The sequence below is a fragment of the Rissa tridactyla genome, chromosome 2 (assembly GCF_028500815.1).
Source record: "Rissa tridactyla isolate bRisTri1 chromosome 2, bRisTri1.patW.cur.20221130, whole genome shotgun sequence".
NCBI classification, from domain to species: domain Eukaryota; kingdom Metazoa; phylum Chordata; class Aves; order Charadriiformes; family Laridae; genus Rissa; species Rissa tridactyla.
In genome coordinates this window covers 24,013,449-24,022,774 of record NC_071467.1, presented here as the reverse complement: position 1 = coordinate 24,022,774, position 9,326 = coordinate 24,013,449, and positions in this window count along the sequence as shown.

The window sequence follows — 9,326 nt, the reverse complement described above, 5'->3', positions numbered from 1 at the left end:
CTGCTTCAGTTGTCTTTTGGACATGAATATCAGGACTATTTGCTCAAAAGGTGCCACAGTTACCAAACTAGAATCCACAGTCCTCTTTCCCTCTCCAAAATGCTGTAGTGCCAGCAACAGTTGACGTTTCTTCATGGTGTCCTCGAAAGGGATCATCTTTTCAGGAGTGAAGGCAGGCATTAATGCTAAATCATTTCTTGCTTGTGCTCCATTGAAATTTAAAATAAAATTTACCTCTGACTTTAGCGAGAGAAAATTTAGGCACTGAATCCTTGTCTTTTCCACAAAGAGTGCCAGCTGTGATACTTAGCACTGTGCTTTCTGTGGTGTGGACTGGAGCCGACTAGGAACAGGACTGTGACAAGCAAGTGATTTTGCATGTGCCACAAAAAGTCTTTAGATAGTCATAATCTGGATCAAATTAGAACCAAAAATCTACTGGAAAAAGATCACATGGGACATCAGCAATCCCCTGAGCCAGCTGCATGCCTAAATAGTTTAGTTTATTATAAAATCTACCTCTCTATCACAAAAGAAAAGAAGTTAAACAATGTTATGTGCCACATATGAAAATGCATACATTTGTGCTCCTCCTCCCCTTTCTGTGCCAGAAATTAACTAAGCGAGTACTGTCTTACCACGGCTGTGTCGACATCAGTCAATGGTGCTGTGGAACAAACAAAGATACTGTGGCACAAGAAGTTATTTAACAGAATTGGAATGGCAGCTGTACAAAAAAAATGAGGGTGAATCAATGATTCCTAAATGGAAAAAGTCAAAATTAGTAGGGGGAAGAAAAATATTTTTGTACTTCCAAAAGGGCATTATAAACAAAGGAGGAAAAAAAAAGCAAAAGTTCAAATCAGAATAAATGGAGCGGACAGGGATTTCACAAGCCTTTGTTGATTTTATGCATGCTTCTAAAATAGAAAGACGTCAAAAAAAGAAATTTCTTAAGTTTTGCTTAAAGAGACAGATTTTTAGTATTTCTTTACACATTTAATAGTGCTATAATTACATGAATGATCCTGTGTTTGGTACCGCCATGAGCTATATTGTTAAAAAAAGACTCAGCTATTGCCCAAGTTCCCAACTTGTGGTCAAGACATGGCTAATGTGTGTGTTCAGGACCAAGAACTAGAAAACAAACCAAGTTCCACATCTGAGACATTAACATTCACGTGACACTTTTCCCCCCACTTTCTTTTCTGGCCTATGCTTCCGTATTAATTGTTCTCACTCCAGAGTCCTTCAGGTTCGGAGGGCCTATCTGAAACAAATGCACCGCTTATTTTAGCAACAGGAAAACCTTTTTTAGATAAACTCCGTTTTTAAACAAGTAATACTCTATATATTTGTCATTCTTGCCTAAAAGTTTAACTTAGACAAGTCTAACTTCATCATTCATTGCCAGAAACATTCTACATTATCATCCGATTTCTTAGAAAAACACAAAACCACACCCTCAGGAACACCTCCTTCCAGTCCCTGTGCCTTGCTCAAAGCCCTTTAAATGATGCTAGTATTTTTCGGTCGTTTGTGATTTCAAATGTTATGTAGCCTGTGTGCAATGGAAGTAAGGTCATCAAAGACGATGTTTTTATGCTGTTCCTTTACTCCTCTGTATTTTCATAGTGGTACCTTACTCTGAGAAAGTTTTTCCATTCCCCATCCTTGTTTTCTCATGAACCAGCAGAGTTAAACCACCTTTACAGACAAATACTCCAATCTACAGTTTAACCAGTCAACACATTAAATTGTTACATGTAACTCGGTCTCTACAGTCCCATCTCAGCAACTGACAGCCCATCAGATGTTGGCCACAAGCATTCCTAGCCTGGGTTGAGATCCAGAGTGTCCATGTAAGAACAGCACGGGAGCAGAGTTCCTCCTTTTGAAAATGAAAGCAAGGACCACAACAGGAGGACAAAAGGCCGAGCTTTTCACACTCCTTTTCAAAGCACAGTTTGGTTGATGTGCTGTGAGATGGTTTAGTTTCATACAAGGTGAAATTCTCTAGCTCCAAACATCACCTGCCATATGGAAACAATGGCTGCGTGGCCTGCCTAGCAGACCTCCTGAGTCTGTACACACAAGCACCTGGTACATTGACCAGTGCTCTCCTCCTTGGTCATGGATGCGTTACAGTAAGTCTGAGCAGAAGATTCATGGGTACCCTTCAGTAGCCCAAAGACATTGAAAAAAGCAGTGTTCTTCATACCTTGATAGGGTTTAGACCAGACCTTTTATTAGCTTCTGGTTTTCCTAGGTATGACCGGTGATCATCTGACCTCCAGGAAAGTGGAAAGTGGCCAAGTGCTGCTGCTCGTACAGCTATCATTTTGTTCAAGGAATTAATTCTGACAGAAAATGACAGACCGACTTACCCGTGGGTGTAAGACAGTTGCTGTGAAGTGGGAAAGCCTCCTTCAAATGGAAGATTGGACTCACTGTCCACAAGTCACTACATTTGGCCCCTTCCTTGGTTAGGTTCAAGATGCTTGCTCTGGGCAGCTCTTGGCTCAGTGTGCTCCTCTCAGAGGAGTGAGCTGCGTGGAGGGAAGAGGCCTTGCTCAGGTTAGGGACTGCACCCCGAGAGGGCGACACCTAAAAATTTGCAGCTGTAGGATTTTACCTAGAGACTTCTATGCCCTTTATTTGATTTAACGCAGTACAGTACAGAGCACATCCTGACAAAAAAAGACTGTCCCAGGTCACGTGTAAAGTGCCACTTTTGCAAGTGTTTCCTGTGGCAAGTTTTTAGTCCTTTTCTTATAGGTTTCTAAACCTCTCATTTTAGTCTGTTTTGATTCACGTTGAGGTGATGACATGGTAAGTGTTAGGAGATGTTGGCAAGTTTTCCTTTCTGGGTCTGAAATGGCAGTCTAGAAGGAGTTGGGGGGTGCCTCTTTCAGATTTGTTGGGACTCATATCATACTGCAGTAACGTCAACCAAATTGCGTCCATTTATGAAAAGAGAGTTCATGAACACAATTAAAAACAAAAATAAAATAACAAGAACCCCAGAGATTATGTATTTCTTGACCTCTTTATGACCTGGTGAACAAATTGTGAGCCTGAAAGCTTGTCCGTTGTTTCCAATTACATCACCTGGTCTAAGAAAAGATATCCCCTCTTCCTAAAAAATGCCATTGCTTTTGTTTATTTTGGTGTTGGAAGAACCTATGATTTAGGATTGCTATGTTGTGTAAAGGCTTTATAGCTTTTATTTGATATTTGATGGTACTGAAAACATAATAGATTTTCTTTATAACCATAACTTTGGCAACACTTGAAGTCCCAGCAGCCAGGGGGTCCCTGACTGCAAAATCCCCAGTGGAACTAAAATCCATTTCAGATTGTGGTCCCAGGTTTGAAAGGTGAGGCACAGTCAGACGTGTGAGGCTTCCAGAAAGTAGTCAAATCATCTTTTCATGTTTGTTTTTTTTTAACAAACTTGTTATTGGCATAAACTTTAAAAAATATGTATACTTAAACCAGCCTGTTTTAACTTTACTGTTTTGTTTGAAATAATCTAATTAGGAAATTGTGGATCTCAGGTTTCTACTGCATTGAAATTTTTGAGCTTCATGATTAACAAAACTGGCAATAGATAACAGCATAAGCAACCTTAGTTAAATATATTTTGATTAAATGAGTTCAGGATACATTTTCCTAAGACAAATTTGGCCATGTTCAATACGGCATTACATGTAAATGTCTGGAAAAACTGCAATGTTTTTCCAAGCAGGAGGCATGAGATTACTATAATCCATAGCCTCCACCGCAGTATTAATTAGCATGGCTCACTAACCAGGGACGTAATATTTGTAAATGAAACTCTAGAAGGGCATCAGTAAGGAACAGGATGCTGAAGCCAAATGGAAAACACGAACCAATAAAAAGGCTGAACTAGCTAGAAGTGCAAGCTCAGCCTTTGAAGTTAGTTCAAGTACTGCATGCTTTAATTTTGGTGTAATCTTATGATGGGGGTACAAACAAGAACTCAGAAACAGATTTTGTAACATTTGGCCCAATTGTAGATGAATCAGTTTGTTGATGGTTACCAACAGTTGCACAGCCAGAGAAGCTGTGGTCTTTGTTAAAGTAGATTGAATAATTGGCTTCAGTGGGAGTTTCGGGTGCAGAGCAAATGAAGTGTCATGGCCCTTGACTGTCGTAAGATTCTTTAGCAGAGGCTAAGCTTTTGCATTCAGAACAACCTGGATATGGATTCAGAGAAAATAACTCCCTCAAGGGTTCAGCTACTCGCTCCCCTGCCCCAATATGGGTCTGAAAATACGTAGTCATTCCTGGCAGATGTGCGTATCTTATCTGTTTTTAGAACCCCTCTGATGACAATAAGGATACCAATGGCTCTCTGGGCAGTTTGTTTCCAGTGCTTAACTCTTAACTTAGTCTCAGAATACAATCTGTGATTAGTACTACATTACCTTGGCAAGCCCAACTAAACCTATGCATTTCTGTGTTTTGCTTTTGTTTTGCTTTAGGTTTGGTTTGGTTTTGTGGGTTTTTTTCAATACCCTGTCATGTGGAGCTGCAGTGACAAAGCCATGTTTTCCTGGCGTTTCACTCAGAAAAAAAACCCCAAAAGACACTGTTTTCATCCTTTGGACAGCTTTCTGAAGGCCTGCTACTGTCGGGTGCTGAGCACCTCTGGAGACGTGAATTAAGAGGGCAAGTTTCAATATATTCAGCAAATTTCAGGATCAGGCAGCCAGGAGTTGAGATGATCTTTGAACTGGAAGGTCATAACTGGAAGATGAACACAATCATACATACTCTCCTTTTTTAGATCAAGTGTTCAGTTCATTAGCTTGAAAATAGTAAATCATTCATCATAGTCTTTAGTGAATGGCCCAACACGTGCTGTTAATTACTTTCTCATTTGGGAGAAAAAACACAGGGAAAGTGAATTTTTTTTTCTTGCATATGCTTTCTAGAGGAAAAAGGACTCCCAATAATTGCATTTATTTTCTCTTTCCAGCAGCTGCACAGACCTCTGTAAAGAGCCATATTCCTCAACAAAGCAAGTGTAATGGCTCTGACCTCTCAAATGCAAGTGAGTACAAATGCAAACATTTTAATGAAACATGAAGACCTTCATTTAAAAAAAAATACACGGAAGAAAATGGTTGGAATATTGTATTAGGAAAAAGATGATATACACCAAACTTAAGCCCTAGGTGATTAGGACAGTAAAACAGTTTACCAAACAAGGTAATTTTAGGCATATATGTGTTTAGTGTATATATGCATGCATACAAGCACAGACAAATCCATGAAGTATAGATTTTATAGACATGTATACGTGCCTGCACACACATATACAAATACAGAACTGTAAAGGTGTAAATTACTCTAGAGACATGACAGATTCGATTCCCAAAATACCTTTTTCTGGAATGAGTGATGTTCAAACCAGTCAGGGGCTGGGGCTTACAAAACTAATACTGATCAGTTGAGTCTCTCACCTGGGATGAAATTAATTTAGCTGCCTATAGGTGAAAGCTACTAAGAATGCTAAAAGCTTGTTGATTGCATTTACCAAGGCATAGGTACCGCAGCCTATTATAATGAATATTTCCGATGAAATCTCTGTATTTACTGACTTTGACAGATGGGGAATATTGCATAAGCTATTGTGTGCCCGTGCATTCCTTGAGTGTGATGCTGTGTTTTTTTCTTGCTTGCCTTGTCATTTGTTTCATTTAACTTTCTCATTAATGGCACAATTGCTTTGCTTTGTTCAAAAATCCTTTTCTGAGAAGCAAGTATTACTTTCTTTTTAAACTTCTTGCCAACAAAAGATTTTTCAAACGCATATGGTACAGAGCTTACTACATTTCCACTTTTCCTTTGACATGAAATGAAAACTTAACATGAGAAACGCACACAGTTCATCAGCATACTCTGAACAAATACATAATTAACATGTGGAATAAGCAATGCTGTTGTCAACGCTTTCACATATGTTACCATGAAACTAAAATATTTTAATTAGTAGAGAAATAGAGGAAAATCCAAGTAAAGGCAGCCTGCGCTTGACGTGTAAGTTAGCTTGGCTCAATTAATATTAAAAATAAGAGAATCTCCTCTATACCTTGTCTACCCTTACGATACTAGGACAGCTTAATGGGTCCTCCATAATTCCAACCTGCTCCAGCACTCTAGTAAATTATTACTTGGAAGAGAAGTATCCATTGTGGCCATTGTGCAAATGCTTTACTAAATCACTGGTAGAAATCAAAATGTGTGAGTTCATTAGCAGGTAGGTAGAAAGTGTAGACTTTGGTGTTTTGTATTAATCCGATGTGCTGGACTGACAGAACCTTATTTGAAGTCTACGTAATAAGAGGAAAAATAAAAAACTATATAGCAATACCATGTGGCTTCTGATTTGGGAACTACAATTTAGCCTATTAGACATGGACCTGTTCCAAATGTGCACATTCAAACAATCATGCATGAAGGAGTTAGAAACACAGATGTGAATTATAACTCTCTGAAATCCTGGGAATGCTCCAAATCAGACCATTAGAGGTAGGTTTGAACTGTGAGTACAGATCCAGATCTAAAATTTGTGTTCAAACTTGTCTTTCCCTGACATTCTTACAGCAACTACTGAATGTATTAAAACCAGCAATGTTCCATAAGCTTAAAAAAATACCAGTTAACCCCATCTTAGCTGTATTCAGGCATGATTCACAATGACAGACTAAAGGCATTCCTTTAGAAAAGCAGTAACAAAAATCATTGGTTGAATGTAATGGGACAGTTTAAACAGGTCAAATTCAAGCTGGATTACTGCAGCTCCATTGGCCACATACCGCTGCACAGTGATCAGTCTGGCCAGTATTGAACGTTAGAAACATAAATAATTTAAGGATTTTCTTTTCCAAGTTTGGGACAGAACTTTGAAACATGTCTTTTCAACCATTTTTACACACACACAAGCTGGAGTCAACAGTTTTGATCAGTAGTGTTGGGTGGGATTGAGGCTGGCCATTTCACAAGCGTACAAGTGGTAGAGGATAGAAAATGTCCCCAAGTCTGTAATACAGGATAGGGCTAAAGGCACAGAAGGAGCAATGAAGGGACATCTGCCATTTTATAGTGTTCTTAACAGCAGGGAACAGAAGGTCTCACATTTATGAAAATAACCATTTCATTGATGCTTTTATGTGTACACTTCATTAATTCAGGTTTCTCTTTTTTTTTTTTTTTCAGTAAAACATGTTTGCAAAGTGAGTCACAATGATTCTTCTCATGTAAAAGATGTAGAAGGCCTGGCACAAACTGGTCTGGCACAAACCAGTCTGGCCTTGGCCACCCAATACTGTATGATAAGAAAACCAATGATTGAAAGTGGGTCTGCTGAATCTGGTTTACTGCTGTGTCTGCAAAGCACTTCTCTTCCTTGCTGATTTCAACGCCTGATGATTAAACACTAGATTTCCACACCTTGAAAGGGACAAACAAATCCACAGCTCAGGGCCTAAGACCATTCCCCATTAACAGTACTTTAAGAAGCAGCCACTAAAAAGAGATCATGAGGAGTATGGAGGCAATGACAGAGCAGCATTGTACAGACACAAATGAGAAAGCATTTTCCCCCTTTTTAAACGGCCCGGTGACCACCACTACCACCCTTCTAAACCATTGTAAGTGTCCACCTTAATAACATAAGCCGGCACTACATATTTTCAGGAATTAATCTCACAGTCTGATACTACATGTCACACAGTAGCAGGAGAGAAGTCAAAGCAAAGCGTATAAAGCCCCTTCGTGAAGTGCGTAGTCACAGCTTGTGTTGTTATCAAAAGTATTTGAACGAGCAACTTCAGGACTGTACCCTCAAAGATTATAAAATGTTTTAATAAACGTGCCAGGTCTGATGAGAAAAGTGAAATATACAGTAATAGCATCTAAGTGTAAATATTTATGAATACAAATGATGGCTTAAAAAAATTCCAAAATAGTTCCAATATGTTGCATTACTTGGGAGTAAACAAGAAAAGTAAGTCTGAATGACTATGATTAGATTGTGTATTTTGAATGCCACTAGAGCATAAATCCATCCAAAAGAGTTTCTAGGTTTGCAGGTTTTTGAAAAGATAATTGTTTTTATTGTCTGTAGCAGCAAGCTCCACAGACAACTGTTGTTCTGCTGTAGGCTTATGAAAGTCACAAGGTATACGTAGTTAAAATAAACGAGAAATGAAGTTTTAGTTTTCTAAAGGGAGAGGTGCTAGGCTTGTTGGGTAAAACTTTTCTAGCCCTTTAAAACTGCTGAGCTCACATGAGTGGTATATCGGCCTGAGAGAGAACAGAGCTCAAGAACAAGATAAAAACACAATAGCAGTGCAAGCAGAAAGTGCTATATCACAGAAGTGATATAGAGTCATCATTTAGAACAATAACTATTAGTTAGTCTCTATACCTGTTCAGTTCTCAGGCTCGCTGCTGTAACTGGTAAAAGTCATTACTTGGTCCCTTGGGACGAGACTAAAACCACTATTCCATTTCAGATGTATCACCGAATAGCAGTTATGGGGTATCTGCCATTGCATCAGATTAGATTCAGTAACCCAGAAATGAAAGGGTCCCTCTCTCTTAGTATATCCCCTGTCCCCAATTGCTCAATATTGCTTTTAAATTAACATATAAAATGGGCATAATGATATGACATGTATTCCTAGCACTACTAATACATGTGATCCTCCTCAGTTGCATGTTAAAGACGTGGCCTATAAACAACTGTGCATGTGTGTGTATATACGCAGATAGACATATATATATACACACATATATATTTCAGTTAACATGGAGACAGAACTGCAAATTGGATTGAGGGTTATCATTGGTTTGCGGAACTTTGAGTGGATACAGCCAATTTGCAAAATTATATTCACTCATTGAAGTACATGAAGTACTTTTTTTGTTTGTTTTCTAAGTTTGATAGACATGTATGGTATTAATCACAGTAACTGTCTGGGACAGTAGTTTTTGCGTAGGCGCTGGTACATTTTTGTTAACAATTTGGCAAGGCTGGAACATATTCACAAGGAGTTTTATCATCTGTGACAAATATCTGGATAATATTTTTCATTTTAGAAGTAATCCAAGTATGATTCAGGTCAAAGCTACCACCATGAGATAAGCATTGCCTACATGTTATTTAACTGACTCAAAATACCATGAAGGCAAGAATACAACAAAACAGAAACTGACTGCCACGCTCAAACATTTGTTTGCGTGCACTGTACTGACTACAGCAGTAGAAGGTGGCCTTTCACGTGTTC